Raw genomic sequence first — 16,668 nt, 5'->3', positions numbered from 1 at the left:
GTGCCAGAATTATGGCCTAAAACTTAATGCAAAAATACATAATCATACCCTTTGGAAAGATGACCACCCCTGCAAATTTCAACATTGATAACAGTTCCCTAAGAGTATACCCAGTGGTAAGGGACTTGGAACTCAGATTGACAGTAACCTGAACTTTGATTCCCCTGTTTCATTTGCAGTTAGAAAATTCTTCTACATGGCACGACCTATAAGTAAGGGCATGGCATCTAGGTCTGAGGAGATCATAATCCCACTATACTCAACCCTCCTTAGACCAATAATTGAAGACAATGCATCTTTGGAATGTAACTGACCCAGCTTTTGCAGCAGCTGGAGTGGCCACAGAGGTTCCTCACTAAAAGAATTCAGGGTATAAATAATATGTCCTACACAGGCCACCTCAAAGCTCTATCCCTGTACTCGGTTTCCTACAGACTACTGAGCAGCAAGCTATGCCTAACCTATAATGCATTCTCCAATCCAGCCCTGATGGATCTGCTACACTTTCACACAACAAACAACACTAGAATGACCTGATCTAAGGATCTAAACCTCATCTGTGACATAAACAAAACATATTGGAGAGACAGGTGTGTGGCTTAGAGATTATCCCTACTCTGGAACAGACTCCTCAGTCATGTGAAATAGAACTGTAACTGAACCGTATTCAAAAACAATTTGGACAGATGGGTGGGAAATTGTAAATTCACCTGTGGCTTTTATGGAGTGAGGCAGTTTGTAGATGCCCTAAGGCACAAGCATATACCAAAGACATTCTAGCCTGTGGGCATTGATAACTGTGAAAATTGGGGCAGGAATGACTAGGCTTAAAAGGGGTCTAGGGCCATTAACCTAGTACTCTCCTATGATCCTGTGACCAACAGAGAAAGGGACAAAAGTACGATTAATGACTGAAATACATCTAACGGTTAGAGCGTTCTATATTCTGAAAGTCACAGCCATAAAATACCACGATATGCAACCAGAAACAAGAACAATGTGGAATAAAGACAGCCAAATACTTCTTGTAATAGGAGGAACAACACAACAAAGCTAATGAAGAAGATTTTTCAAGTGTATTTAAATATGGTACAATTACATGTAACCCCATATGAACTGCAGAAAGAGGCAGTTATGGGTACATTTTGGGTGTTGAGAAAAGAACTCTTGGCAAACATCAAAGACTGAAGCAAAACTAATTTCTTGAATTTTAATTCTGCCCTGATATAGAACGAAAATCTATTCCTGTCATGGTTTTAGAACCCCAAAATAGTTTGAGAAACTATGAAATAGAAAATATTGATAACTTGAACCTCAATTACTTTTCAGAAGAAGATGACAGACTGTGTGTGGCATGAGCTATTCCACATATTTGTCTGTGAACTGAGGTTATAGCCATGCAAGGGCATTACACTGTAAATTTTAATTACTAATGGAACTACAAGTAAGACTTGTACAACAGTTTGGATAAAAGGATGGAGCTATGCTGTTTCTGTTTTCTTTAAGATAGATATCTAATTGTTCATAGGTTGGTACTAGGCTATCGGCCCTAAGGCCTATGCAAGCCTAGCCATAACAATTCCCTGGAAATTTATTCCCACAATACTTACTTCTCTGGGCCCCTGTTGTGGTTAATGTAAACTGTGTGGGATTTTGCTGCAATGAAAATTTAAGTGTAAAAGAAAATTCTGAAAAGACTGTTATGGGCAATAATGGGAAAAAGCATAAAGTGATTAGATGCAAAGACCTAGTGAAAAAATTGGAAAGACTCATTTTTAAAATCCATGTATTCCCTTGGGCAGCCGAGGGTGGCTTTTTAATTGCTGTCCCTATAGATAACTTCATTTTAATAGCCTTTTTTTCTTTTAAATTAATATAATATTAGGAAGCTCAAAATAATAAAGCAAAGCTTCTGTCATTATTCTTGGCTATTGTTACTAGATTCTGCATCACAAGTTGAAGTAATTCATCTTGTAGGAGTAATCAAAAAGTCTGACATGGCATGTGATGATCTAACATAATTTATTGTGTTGCAAAGAGATAAAAGGCTGGATTTATGAATGGCTACAATAAGTGCAGCTGTCATGAAAGTGGCCCTGTGCACCATCACATAACATGCTATTTGCTATTCCTTAAGTAGCTGGTGCAGCTGTCATGTAAGTGGCCCTGTGCACCACGCACACAATAGCATGCTATTTGCTATTCCTTAAGTGGCTGGTGCAGCTGTCATGTAAGTGACCCTGTGCACCATGCACATGATAGCATGCTATTTTCTATTCCTTAAGTGGCTGGTGCAGCTGTCATGTAAGTGACCCTGTGCACTATGCACACAATACCATGCTATTTGCTATTATTTAAGTGACTGGTGCAGCTGTCATGTAAGTGACCCTGCGCATCACACACACGATAGCATGCTATTTGCTATTCCTTAAGTGGCTGGTGCAGCTGTCATGTAAGTGACCCTGTGCACCACACACACGATAGCATGCTAGTTGGTATTCATTAAGTGGCTGGTGCAGCTGTCATGTTAGTGACCCTGTGCACCATGCACACAATAGCATGCTATTTGCTATTCCTTAAGTGGCTGGTGCATCTGTCATGTAATTGACCCTGTGCACCACGCACACGATAGCATGCTATTTGCTATTACTTAAGTGACTGGTGCAGCTGTCATGTAAGTGACCCTGTGCACCACGCACATGATAGCATGCTATTTGCTATTCCTTAAGTGGCTGGTGCAACTGTCATGTAAGTGACCCTGTGCACCATGCACATGATAGCATGCTATTTACTATTTCTTAAGTGGCTGGTGCAGCTGTCATGTAAGTGACCCTGTGCACCATGCACACGATAGCATGCTATTTGCTATCCCTTAAGTGGCTGGTGCAGCTGTCATGTAAGTGACCCTCTGCACCACCCACACAATAGCATGCTATTTGGTATTCATTAAGTGGCTGGTGCAGCTGTCATGTTAGTGACCCTGTGCACCATGCACACAATAGCATACTATATGGTATTCATTAAGTGGCTGTGCATTTAGTGTAGAGCCTCAGAACAAGGGTAAATTACAAAATATGCTAATGAAAGCATAAGTAGCCAAATTACATGCTAATTAACCAATCCAACTTGGCAGAGCTATTCAGAAACTATACAGCAACCATGTACACTTTTTGTAGCCATTTGCCCTGAAATCCAAAGTTCTTTGAATTACAGCCATGATTACATTTAGAAAAAGAACATGTTAGGGGCTGCTGCTGTTATTAACCAGTATGTGCTGCTGCTGCTATTGCCAGACTTTGGCCAAGATGAAGAAAAGTGTTTTGACCCCATTTGTCCCTCCATGGACTGCATGACACAGAGTTTGTTGACTGATACTAGGTTGACAGAGGTACACTAGAGGAAAAATACAACCACTGCCACCCTCACCTGAGGCACCACGGAAATCATGAATAACCTAACCCAGTGGAAACAAAGCTATATGTAGTTTTACATATCCTAGCTGCAGGCACATTCCAGAGACTCACAGGGGATATATTAGGAGGGTGTCACAGGCCTCAGCTTCCAGAATATTGCATTGGTTTCTAAATGCGATGTTAAAACAAACAAAGGAGCATATCTGTTTCCCTCACACCCCACAGAAGAGGCCAAGATCCATGCAAGAATGTTTTTTTTGGGATAGCACACATTCCTGAAGTTATGGGGACCATAGAATGCACACACATAGAAATAAAAGCCCCAGCAGGTGAACAGGGAAGGAGGTACATTAAGAGGAAAAGATACCACTCTGTAAACTGTTAGGATGTCTGTAATACCTAGAGGATCATCTACAATGTCTGTGCGGGTAACCCAGGTAGTTTTCATGACTTATACATATATGAGCTGTATACAAGGTTTACTAGGGGGTGGCTTTCCACAAGGGCTTCTAGTGGGGAATGCAGGTGTAACTTTGACTCATGATACCCATGAGAAACCCACACAATTCCACGGCCAGTGATACAATGATGCCCATGCTCAAACTAGGAATATCATAGAACATGTATTCAGCCTACTCTAATCAAGGTTCCATGTGTCTAGATACCTCAGTAGGTGACCTGCAGTATGACCCAGAAATCTCTGCTAAAATACTTGCAGTCTTTTCTATGTTACACAATAACATTATCAGGGAACAGCTTCAATAAGGACAACTAAGGGAAATGCCATATTTCCCAGTATCACAGGCAGGCCAGCAGCTTCAGAAGATGCAGATGAGGAGTCCAAGGGAGAACCACCATCCACAGATGCTTCCAGCAGATATAGCCATGCATAATATGCCATGGATCTGGGTTAGATTCAATAGATATCACACTCACTATCTAAAATGAAAATATAAGAGAGTACGCACATACAAACTTAACCATGTAATTGTTGTGTTGTGATCCCCCTCAAGGACACATCTTGTAGCTGCAGTATTAATAAGTTAAGCCTGGAACCTGTATAGAAAAAAGTAACACAATTATAAAACTGAAGACTGTAATATAAAAATTCTCAAATGTCCCTAAGGCGATACATGTCATAGGGGTACAGTAATGTCAGTAATAACTTGTGAGTGATGTTTGCAATACACAGCTGTGGATATGAACCAATACTGTGCATCAAGCATTTCAGATGACCGCTGGGTATAAGCCAGTGGGAAGGTCAGTGGTAGTATCATTTGCACTTGCATAATGGTAACCAAAACTTAGGCATCTGCCTTGACTGCATTAGTAAGAACAGTATCTGAAATACAGTAATTAGTTAATCAATTACAGAAGCAACCCTTCACAACTTATTGTGAACGAGGAGTAATAACATTTATTCTTCAATACTTTTATATTAAAGAAGGTTCTGAGTAAGCAAGCATTAGGTATCCACTCAGTGCATCACACATATATGCAACAGGTAGGGCATGGTCATCATCACTTGCACAGAATGGGGGAGGGGGTCCGAGTAGCAACCTGACAACAAAAAAGTTAGTTTGTGCGGCAACTTGACACCACAAAAGTTAGTGTGTGCAAGAAAAAAAATTCCTTAAGTATCCAGTTTGCAGGACAAGTAAGAAGATATGTATAGCAGCCAATAGTACCTCTTAGATAAGTAGTGAGAGTGTGTGTGTGTGTGTGTGTGTGTGTGTGTGTGTGTGTGTGTGTGTGTGTGTGTGTGTGTGTGTGTGTGTGTGTGTGTGTGTCTGCATGAGCACAATCAAGTAGCGTGCTAGCACTACATCCTAGCATCTTGGACAGGTGAGAGCCATGCATGGTAGAGTAGTCAGGTTAGCGTGATGGTCCCCAACCATGAGAACCTCCTCTGCCAAGATTTGCACTGCTTGTTCCATGGCCCTGGCTAGAATGTGGGGTGCTACCTGAAAATGAGTGAGGTCTGTTGGATGAGCTCAGATCATAACTATGTCCTGGATCATAACCACATAGCCTACCGTGTCTGGGTGTGGAATCTGCAATCACTGATGGAGCCGTGGAAGTAGTGTCACTATGGGAATGGGAGCTTGTATGACTACGTTGGATAACATTAGATGATGTAGCAGCTCTGTGGCTACATTGATGGTGACAGTCCCCCAGCAGACATTCAGCTACAGACACTACCTGATCCACTGTGCAATTCATCCTGTCCAAGGAGTCATGTACATTGTTCAGGCAGTCCCACACGTCAGAATGTACAATGTCTGATGTTCACATAATCTCTTTTGAGACACTTGCAAAGTGTGCCTGTGCCTCTGTGATGCTCCTTCACTTAAGTTATGTGGCACCTACTTACACACCAACATCAGAAGGACAGAGGGTTCCTTTGTACACCTCTACCAACCCACCTGTGTGGCAATTCACCCTCACAATGGCTAAGGGAAATATCAACCAGTTGTGTAACTGGAGTACCCACTCTACCCTGACCAACTGTGTCACTCTCAACTAGTTCTGTATCTGAGGTCTCTGTGTCATGGGTATGTGCAGACACACTGACTGCATCTGAAATAGGGGTAGGAGATGTTGGAGGCACAACCTCCATGTAAGACTGACCTTCTGCACCCTCAGGGAGTGTCTTTTCATTACTGTCATCATCGTCAGTAGCTACTAATACTCTGACATCAGGTGGTAGGAGTGCCACAGTGCCACTGAAAGGATCACTTATGATAACAAATAAGTAACACAGAAAAGAGAAATATAATAAACAATGATCAAACCTATGTTATATGAAATGTATACTAAAAACTAAGAGATGCTAAAGGAATGAAAACAAATAAACTTCAGTTACACATACATCTATGTTTTGTGCATTAAAAAGAATACAGAAGGAGTGCATGCCAACAGATGTGGGGGCCATGCAAAACGTGAACCTGATGTGCCTAGATATAAAAACGAGAGAAGAAACATGGATGATAAGGACAACAAAGTAAATGATGCAAGAAACATAAAACAATTCCCTTTAAAGCAGAGGAATAAGACACTTACCATACAAAATGTTACTGTCCACTTCCAGCAAATTGGCTGGTTGTGTGACTACATATGTATGTGAGTCTGTGTAGCTGTACATTTGCGTGTGTGTGTGTGTGTGTGTGTGTGTGTGTGTGTGTGTGTGTGTGTGTGTGTGTGTGTGTGTGTGTGTGTGTGTGCAGATTTTCGCATCAGATTTTTGGTCTGTTTTTCATAAAATTGTATTTTTCTGGCAAATTAGTGGCAAATCATTAAAGATTGAAGTTAGAAAATAATGACAGACATTTGAGTTTCAGATTTCATACCCTTCAGAAAATTCATACTAATGCAAAACTTATTATTCTATTATCTTTCTAAGTTTATAAGAGCAATATTTAAAAATTGACCTTATTTTTGGGCATTTGTCCCACTTCTATGTATGGCTTTGTCCAGATTTCTTTCTCTGAGGTTGAGAGGTATGACAAATGTGTCAAGGCCATCGCCGTCAGGCAGAGACATTTCAAATTGTGACATACTTGTTGCACACCACTCCCCCATGTAGTGACTCAGGATGTGTCCAAGCTAGGCAAGGAGCAGTTATGCAGTGTAAATGTGCAGAGTATCCCCCATCCAAGGTAGACACAAGTACTGCAGTGGCTTTTCATCTGTCCTTGATTTTGCAGAATGTTCTGGTTTTATGTCATATTTTTATACTGTTGATTTATACTTCTTATTATTCAGAAAATGCATGCTATCGCAGTGCCCTGCTGCTCTGCGTTTAAGTAACAAAGCTTGTCTGAGATTGTAAGATGCAACTCAGCTTTAATAAGCATACTGTTAAAGAATTACCAACATTGAAAGCCTTTTTGTTGTTGCCATGCAGAGAATATTTACATAACTAGATAACATATAAGCCTTGGGTATTGAAATGCATATGACAGTATTTGTAATAAAGGACAGGATTATAGTATTTTCAGAAGCTCATTACATTTGTTGGAGACTTGCAGTCATCTTTGCAGGCTTTACCTGTAAAGTAAACAGGATGCCAATCTATCATGTGTGGTCCATAACCTGTGCAGTAATCCTTTAAGCAATTTATCTTGAGCTTGTTTCTTGTTTGCTGTTCATTTTTTACTTTGATCATGATTTTCCCATGGAACAAGTAGATAGTTGTTGCCAGGCAGCAGGTCTTTTTTGGATAAGAAATATTTTTACAACTGGGGGTAGCACAGAGATTGCTACTTTCAGCGTGTTACTTGGTACTTTTATAAAGTTATATATAAATTATAATTAGAACTGCATCGCAAGGAGAAGTGGTTTGAGTTCAGTGCTGCTTGTTTTTCTTTTATACTTGATTTTGACTGGCATTCCAGTAATGCATTTAAAAAGTAATTTTATTTTTTCATGCCTCACAACCTTTTTGTTTCCATACAGATATTAGGTAAGCTGTCATGAAGCCAATGCAGTAAAATATTTTTTCTTCTACACTCCATTTTGTCTTGATTGAACTCTCGTAATGATGGTTTGGCACTCAGGGCAGCATATTTAATTAAAGTTCCAGTTGTTGTGGTTTTGAGCATAGCTCCACACCTTTCTAGTCGGCCACACCCCTTGCATTGGCCTCACCCATTCAGCTGTCTCCTGCAGCCCCACTTTAATTTGAAGTCACTAGCTGCCACTGGACACTTAGTGGAAGTTCTAGCTTTGCTGGAGTTTTCATTTTGTTTTTCCTGATTGTTTTTTCAGTGACCTTCTCACTCATTGTTTTAGTTTGTTGTTTGTGATATTTTTGCAGTGACCCTAATGATAATGGACATCAGCTGGGTATAACAGCCCTGTGTTTCTTATGCTTAGTCAAACACTCTGCTTGTGCTGTGCTGATGAGGCCATAACAAGGCTGAAATATGCATATCCACAGCTAGTGGGGTTTGGCCTTATTGTTCTGAAATTGTCCAGTAAAATGACAAAACAAGTCATGGGCATTCAGACTTGCCAATGAGCTGAAACACCTGGTGTTCATAGGGATCATTTGCATATATCCCATGTGCCTCTAATACAAGAAGTTTGAGAGGTCACTTAGTGGAAGTCCTAACTTTGCTGGAGTTTTCATTTCATTTTTACTATATATAGTACACCTTGAAGTTCTGCATTCGACCACTTAGTTGTCTTCCACATCAGCTCCAACATCAGTGATTCTGTATGAACCCTATGATAAGCTGCCTGGATCTCTGGCAGTGGACAGGAACTTCTCTGTTTCAGTCGCTGGTGGCTCAGTGGCAGAACCAACTCTCAGAGGCATACATTCATTAGCAATTGCAGCTAACCAACATCTGGCCACTGTGATCATATCTCTGGCCCTATGTCTTATTTTGGAATCTGTATCCCATTGTCTCTGACCACATTCACATAGCTGACCATCTGCTTGCAGATATGGTCACCCCTGTATCTCTCTAAAAGAAATGAGCCACGGTGACATAGTGGCTGAATGATCACATCATTCTCAGTGTCAATGTATGGTGGTAGGTGGGGTGTAGATGTCTTAGCTGCTGTAGCCTTTTATGAGAGGAAAAATAATAGGGAAACAAATTTATAACTAAACCAAAATTGATTATTAACCACTAAAATATCTGTGAATGTATCTGTCCAATATACGCAAAATACATGAAAATGGAAAAGTCCATGTAACTATGCACAACTTATACAGACCCCCTTTCCCCCACAACAAATAAATTGACAAAAATTGATGAAGACAGATCTTTCTGTAATTCATTAGTACATTGTGGCATTAACAAAAATATTATATTAATAATAATAATAATTAATATTTAAATATGTCAAGGAAAAGTGGAGAACATTTTTTGTCTGATATCCAGTTTCACGGAGGACAGCCAAGTACTCATCACAGGCTTAACACAATTTTCTGTGCAAATAATGCAAAAACCCATGATAAGTAATGCAACAGCCTTCTGCACTAAGAGGTCAGCTACCCAGATTAAACTTCTTATCAAATGTCAGCATTTCTTAGAAAAATGTTTAAGGGTCAGAAAATAACTGATATACATGGCTGTGCCAACAGCTACTGAGAATAATGCAGACAGTAAACCATTAGCTGGATTCCGAAAATGCAGTCCAAAGTTGAGGTTAAAAGACATCAATTTTTAAAATAACAGCAACTTACCTTTGTAGTGAGTCAGTTGTTAAAGGTGCGATACGTTTTTAAAGCAAATAGCAGAATCAAGCTCTCTAGTTTGACGGCAAGAACAAAAACGGTTTCACAATCAGTCCTCCTTGATGTGCACTTACCTAAGGTGGTTCAGGGAGAAGGGACTTACAAGAAAGTTTGTGAGTACATTGACTAACTTAGGACAGTAACATTCCTAACATTATATGAATTATTTATAACCACATTTGTGCCTTTGAGTACATTGTGCTTTCAGTTCTAAAAAGTACATTTTTTAGAAATTTTTAAATTCCTGCCTTAGGTGAGTCCACTACCCTCCCAAATAGGTCCTGCGGCTGGGCTGCTAGTCTCGCTCCATGGTAGGTGCTGTCCTTGGAAATTACAAAAGGAAAGCCTGCTTCCTCGGGTGCACCCTAAACAAACTCAAGTCATTCCAGGAACTGTGAAGACTCCAAGTGTACTGGCTGTGTTTAACAGTGTGAATATTCCTATACTTCCAAGGAACCCACAGTGTATGTAGCCTATTAACTTAGTTGAATGCTTGTTAATTCTGTTTAATGCTACTTAACTCCCAAGTGAGATAACAGCCTGCTTCAGCCCTTGTCCTCCTCCCACCTCTCACCCCCAGTATCTGTTTCTGTTCTTCCATTAAGCTCCCTTTAGATTTACAGAATATGCGGGTTATAAGCATTATCAACTCCATGTAATACCTCCGTACCTGTAGATCTAACCCTCGAGCCCCACTTTCTCTACAATCTTCCTTTCCTACATATAGCCACTAGGTGGCAGCAAACATCAGAGCATAACATCACTCCAGATTTGATATCTCCATCTCCGCAGTTGAAACCTCTACCAGCAAACTTGTTTTCCCCCTCCTTTTCAACATACTATATTTCCCACTATTTACCTGCTCTTTCACACATAGCAACATTGACATATAATAATAAATTACTTACCCTGTGTCCCAGTGACTGATTGTTTTTCTAGTCTCTCATTTCCCTCTTGGTTGGCTCAACCCTGCTCCATTTGCCCTGCGGGCTCACTCTGCTCCCCTACCCTACCCCCAATTCCCACCCACCCCAGTACTCCTACACTTATACTTCACAAACCACACCCTCCCCACTATCCTACCTATCCTCTGCTCCAACAAATCTAGACAACCTAGCCACACCCCTCCTAAATTACCTATCTCCTTATCCCAACTTTTTCTAGCACCTGTACCCTAAGTACTTTTCCCTTCTCCTTTTTCTCTATCTAGACTCTACCCTGCATTTTTCTTCTACTTTTCCATTATCCCTGCTTAACCTCTTCTACAATTGTACATGAAACCTTGTTGTACTTGCACAGGTAATCCTTGCAATATGCCTGCAACAAATAAAACCATCCAAACTAAGCTACTACTTATAGCCATACTTACACCACTCCTCACTTCTGCCTATCTCCTCACCTCCTTTGAAAAGGTGAAAAACTTCCACTTCAGCTACTCTCCAAAACAAACAGCTATTCATATTTCTACTCTTACACACTTTCAATCAAATACCACATCCACTCCCTGCTACCTACTATCCAAATACCATCGCCTCACACATATCAAATTCTATAACTCCAATGTAAGGAAACCAAAATACCTAACTAGCTACACTTATAACCCAGATTACAGACCAACAGCTCCAACCCTTAATGATGGTTACATCCACCCCAACCCAGGCCCAACCAATATTACCACACTAACATCTCACAACAACACTCCCTCCACCCTACGTACCTTGACCAGTCTCTCCAACTCCCTAGTAATAGGACATCTTAACATCCGCAATATCAACAACAATGCTGCCCATCTCCATGCCCTTCTTGACACTCATTCCTTCGATATCTTCTTCATAGGTTCATAGGTTCATACTAGGCTATCTGCCCTAGGGCATTTATAAGCCTAGCCAGAGTGTGTTTGGCTTTCGACACCCATTTTAAATTAATATTGCTATGCCCTTTTTTGAGGTTAGTATACTGTGCCTCTGTCTAACAGTGATACAGAAGTGATACCCGGGGTAAACTTACGATCCCCCCATCCACTCATCAAGATTCCTCTTGAAGAGAGTCAATGAGGGACTCTGCCTAACCTGGACTGGGATTTTATTCCAAAGTGAAGGGAGCCTCTGGGTTATGAAAATGTCCCTCCAGCATGTCCTATTTATTTCAGTGCTGAGGTTCAAGTCTCTCGAGCACGTAGCTCAATGGGATTTGGATTTTCTGAGGTGCAGCATGTCCATTAATTCTGGGTTGGACATGGCTTTATACGTCAGGCACAGATTGCCTCTGAGTAGGCGGTATGCCACTGAGTAGAGCTGGAGTTTCTTTAACCGGGCAGCATATGGCATCTGTTTGAGCCCTTTGATCCTCTTGGTGAGGTACTTTTGGTGTCTTTCCAGTTGCTGCATGTGTCTGGTAAGGTACATTCCAAAAGGGGCATTGTACTCAATTATGGGCCTGATGAGGGATGAGTAAAGAGGCACGATGACCTCCCCTGATCTAGATGTGAATCCCTTCATGATTAGGTGGGCTATATAAAATGTTTTTCTAACCACTTTGGCCAAGTGGTTGTCAAATGAGAGATTGCTATCAACTTGGGTCCCCAGGTCCCTAATTACTTCTTCTGTACTTAATGGATTACCACATATGTGGTAATTTGTGGGCACTTTGTTTTTGCCAAAGGGGATGACTATACACTTTTTGGCGTTTAGCTTGAGGCCATGGCTCTGGCACCAGTTGTCTGTTTCTATGAGGCCCTTTTGGGGGATGCTTGTGTCAGCTGGAGAGTTGATTATGGTGCCCAGTTTGCAGTCATCTGTGAACTTGGTCAGCCACAGTCCTTCCGTGTTGGCCTGTACCTCTGAGAAATATATACCGAACAAGAGAGGTCCCAGGACTGAGCCTTGTGGGATGCCACTTGTAACTGGTTTGGAGTCTGACATGGCTCCAGCAATTCTAACCATGTGGGCTCTGTCCTCGAGCCAGTTTGCAACCCATCTAGTGACATAGGGGTTTATATTTAAGCTGGTGAGCTTATCTATAATGCCCGAGTTTGGTATTGTATCGAAGGCTTTTGTGAGGTCCAGGTAAGCTGTGTGGACCACCTTCCCCTTGTTAATGGCCTTGGTGACTGTTTCAAAGAAATCGACCAGGTTTAAGAGGCAAGATCTGCCCTTAACAAAGCCAAACTGGGTAGGATCCAGTGTCTGTAGGTCCCCAATATCTTTATTTATAAGGTCCATGATGATCCTTTCCATAGCTTTGCAGACCAAGCTAGTCAGGCTTATGGGGCGATAGTTTCCAGGATCCGTTGAGGCACCACCTTTGTGGAGAGGGACCACTGTTGCTGTACGCCACTCTTTGGGTACATATCCTGTAGTAAGGCTGAGATTGAACAGTAGTTTTATGTTTGGGTTTAGCTCTTCTTGGAGTTCATATAGGACGCAGCCCGGGACACCGTCTGGTCCCATTGATGCTGTGTTTTTTGCTTTGGAGAGGACGGCTCTTACCTGAGCATCTGAGATGTCAGGGGGGCAACACTCTGCTGGGATAGATATTTGCCCTTTTGGTGGGGAGGGGGGGGTTTGCACTGAACTTGTCAGCTAGGATGTTGGCAATGTCTGTGGGTTCGGTGTATTTTTTGCCATTTTGGACTAATTCTGAGCATATCTGGGAATTCCCACCCAGGTTCCTAACATAACTAAAGAAAGCTTTGTGATTATCCTTAGTGTCCTGTGCAATTTTTCTCTCGAAGCTGGCCTTAGACGATTTTATGAGTGCCCGTAGTTTTTTGCTAATACTGATCAGAGATGCCTTCCCTTTTTGGGATTTTGCTCTATCATGTAGTAGCTTCCTCCTTCTATTGTATAGTTTGTTTATGGCTTGGGTCCACCAAACAGGACGTCTGCCTTTGGATGATTGGGTCTTGGTTTTATTTGGGATTGCATGATCCATGCATTCCTGAAGGTGTTCATAGAATGCATTTATAAAGGATTCTGCGGTCTGGGCCGTATTTTTCCACAGGCCCGGGTGCTTTGAAGGATTCCACCTCGGTTTTGAGGAGTGTGAAATTTGCTTTAGAGAAGTTTTTCACTGTGGTTTTCTGGGCAGGGGGTGGGGTCAGGATGTGAATATCCAGTGAGATTAGTTTATGGTCTGATCTTACCAGTGAGGGATACACTTCTGGTCTGGAGCATAGAGTCCCCATGTTGGTGATGATCAGGTCCAGTATGTTTTCCCCTCTTGTGGGAGTGATAACAAGTTGTTCCATAGCATCTGAGTTTATAAATTCTAGGAGCCTTTGGGCTAGGTTGTTGGAGCTAGAGGAATGCTCCCAGTCTATGTTTGGGTAGTTGAAGTCGCCCAATATAATGGTGTTTGGAGAGACCTTCATATTTTCCAGTGTTCTCAGGAAGGCCGAGTGGAGTTCCTGGGTTTGGGAGGGTGGTCTGTAGCAGGCTATAAACTGGAAGGCAGTTTTACCCACTGTTAGTTGCACATGGATAGTCTCTGATGCTTCGTGCTGTGCTACCAACCTGGAGGTGTGGGTATCTTTGAATATTGATACTCCCCCTCCTTTTGTGGTTCGGTCCAAGTTTTGGGGCTGAAAAGCATGGTATGAGGTATAACCTGGTAGTGCTGGGGTGCTTTCGGGAGCCTTGAACCAGGTTTCTGTTACTGCACAGATATCGATGTTCTCCATGCTAAGGAGAGTTTCGAGTGCATGCATCTTGAGGTTTAGACTTCTGGCGTTGAGTAGCATTACTCTTAGTTTCTTATCCCTTGTGATACCTATGGAGGTGGGTTTGTCTTTTGAGCCTTGCCTAAAAAAGGCACTATGGGGGTAGCAAGAGCCTTTGCCAATATCCGAAAGCCCAGGGGTGATAGGTGCAAGCCGTCCCTGGCGAAGCATCATGGCTTGTCGAGCATGTCATCCCAGGCTGACAGGCATTGGATCCCCTTTGAATGACACCAATACTTAAGCCAATTGTTGAAATTGATCATCTTGTCTTCATATTGTGGCATCATTCTTGGTGAGGGTAAGATGCTACTCAAGGTCAGGGTCATACCGGCCTTGGCTACATGGTCAGAGAGCTCCTCTATGTCTCTTTTCATGTAGTCCATGGAGGTACGTCTCAGGTCATTCACACCAGCATGGACAATGACTGAGTCATATTTGTACTTGCCTTGGACTGTCCTGAGTGCTTGCGTTATGTGGCGGATCCTAGCGCCCGACAGGCAGCTCACCGTGACCTTCTCCTTGTTCAGCCTGGTGAGCGGGACGTCCGTGTGCCTGACGATAGAGTCTTCTGTCTTACTGAAACTTGGTTAAAACCAAGCACTAAAGATACTGAAATAATTCCCCCAGGTTATAATATATTGAGACTTTACCGAACTAAATGTAAGGGTGGAGGAATAGCCCTTCTGTTTAAAACTGGATTACAGATCTCCTCACTACCCTTTATCCCCCAAGATAGTAAAGCTGAAGTCCTTATTTCTAGACTTAAACTCAATACTAGCAAATCCCTAAACATCGTCTGTATTTACCTACCTCCTGGTAATAATAATAGCACCATAATAGAGGATATTCTTAGTTGGGTATTTACTAATTTTCCACAAGAAACAATCATACTAGGTGACTTCAATAATGATTGGAAGTGCGTCAATACTGACAACCCTTCCTCACATATTAATCTTCATGGATTCAGTCAAACAATTACCACCACTACTAGGATTAACAAACCAAACAAAAAAGAGAGTATCTTTGATTGAATACTTATTAACAGACAACAAACTTATAAAGTAGGAACTTGGCCTGATGATGTAAGTGATCATACTAGCTTACATTATAAGACAAAATAATGACATCCCCAACTCCCCCATGTACAGGATCTCACAGTCCAATAAGCACTTTAACCCTGTACTTTTCCAAAATGAACTTAATGCCTGTGACTGGAACCCTCTAAAATCTCTCCCACTCAAAGAAGCTGTTAAATATTTCAACTCTAAATTCTTAACAATCCTGAACGTACATGCACCTACACGGTCTATTAGAATGAAGTCCAAAATACCCCCTGGCTGTCAAAAGACACTAGGCAAAAGATATTGCTGAGGAACAAATCTTGGCCTAAATGGAGATCCTCCAGAACTACCCATGAACAACAAACCTTTAGGCAGTTGCGAAATATCACAAAAAAAGCCATACTCTGACAAAAAGAACTACTATTGCAAACTACAGCAAACTCACAATAATAATCCACAAAGGTTTTGGTCAGGCATAAATAGACTCCTACACCCTGGACACTCTAGCACACCATATCCACAAGGAGCTGATAATAACTCCCCCCAGGATACTGCCAACGCATTCAATTCCTTCTTTACAGACACCATACAGTCCCTAGCCCATCAACTGTCCACAGACAACTCTAGTCTCCCTATCTCCTTACCAGATACTCTACCAACCTTCCAACTACAACCTATCCCTACTACTTGCATCCAAAAAATCATCCAAAAGCTTAAGCCATGTACCCCCTCTGCAGACCAGTTACCCTCAGAATACCTACAAAAGGCTGCTAAATACATTGCCTACCCTATATCCATCCTTGTAAACAGAACCATAAACGAAGGAATCATCCCAGACATCTGGAAAATCTCCCACATAATCCCATTACATAAAGGTGGTAACTCCACTGATTATTCCAATTACAGGCCCATAGCTCTCTTATCACCCCTAGCAAAGGTTATGGAAAAATGTATTCACCATCAGCTAATACAATACTTAACCAAACACAACATCTTAGCTAGTTGCCAACATGACTTTAGACCTTTTCACAGTACCACCACAGCTCTCCTTTCATTCACAAACTCCATTAACTGTAACCGTAATAACAACAGCCTATCTTCAGCACTCTTCATTGACCTATCAAAAGCTTTTGACATGGTCAATTACCCCATACTCATAAAGACCCTAGAATTCCTCTCTCTAGACACCAAGGTGGTCCACTGGTTCAAGTCCTACCTTAA

The sequence above is a fragment of the Protopterus annectens genome, chromosome 7.part1 (assembly GCF_019279795.1).
Source record: "Protopterus annectens isolate FY-2018-M chromosome 7.part1, PAN1.0, whole genome shotgun sequence".
NCBI lineage: Eukaryota > Metazoa > Chordata > Ceratodontiformes > Protopteridae > Protopterus > Protopterus annectens.
This window is presented reverse-complemented; position numbering follows the sequence as displayed.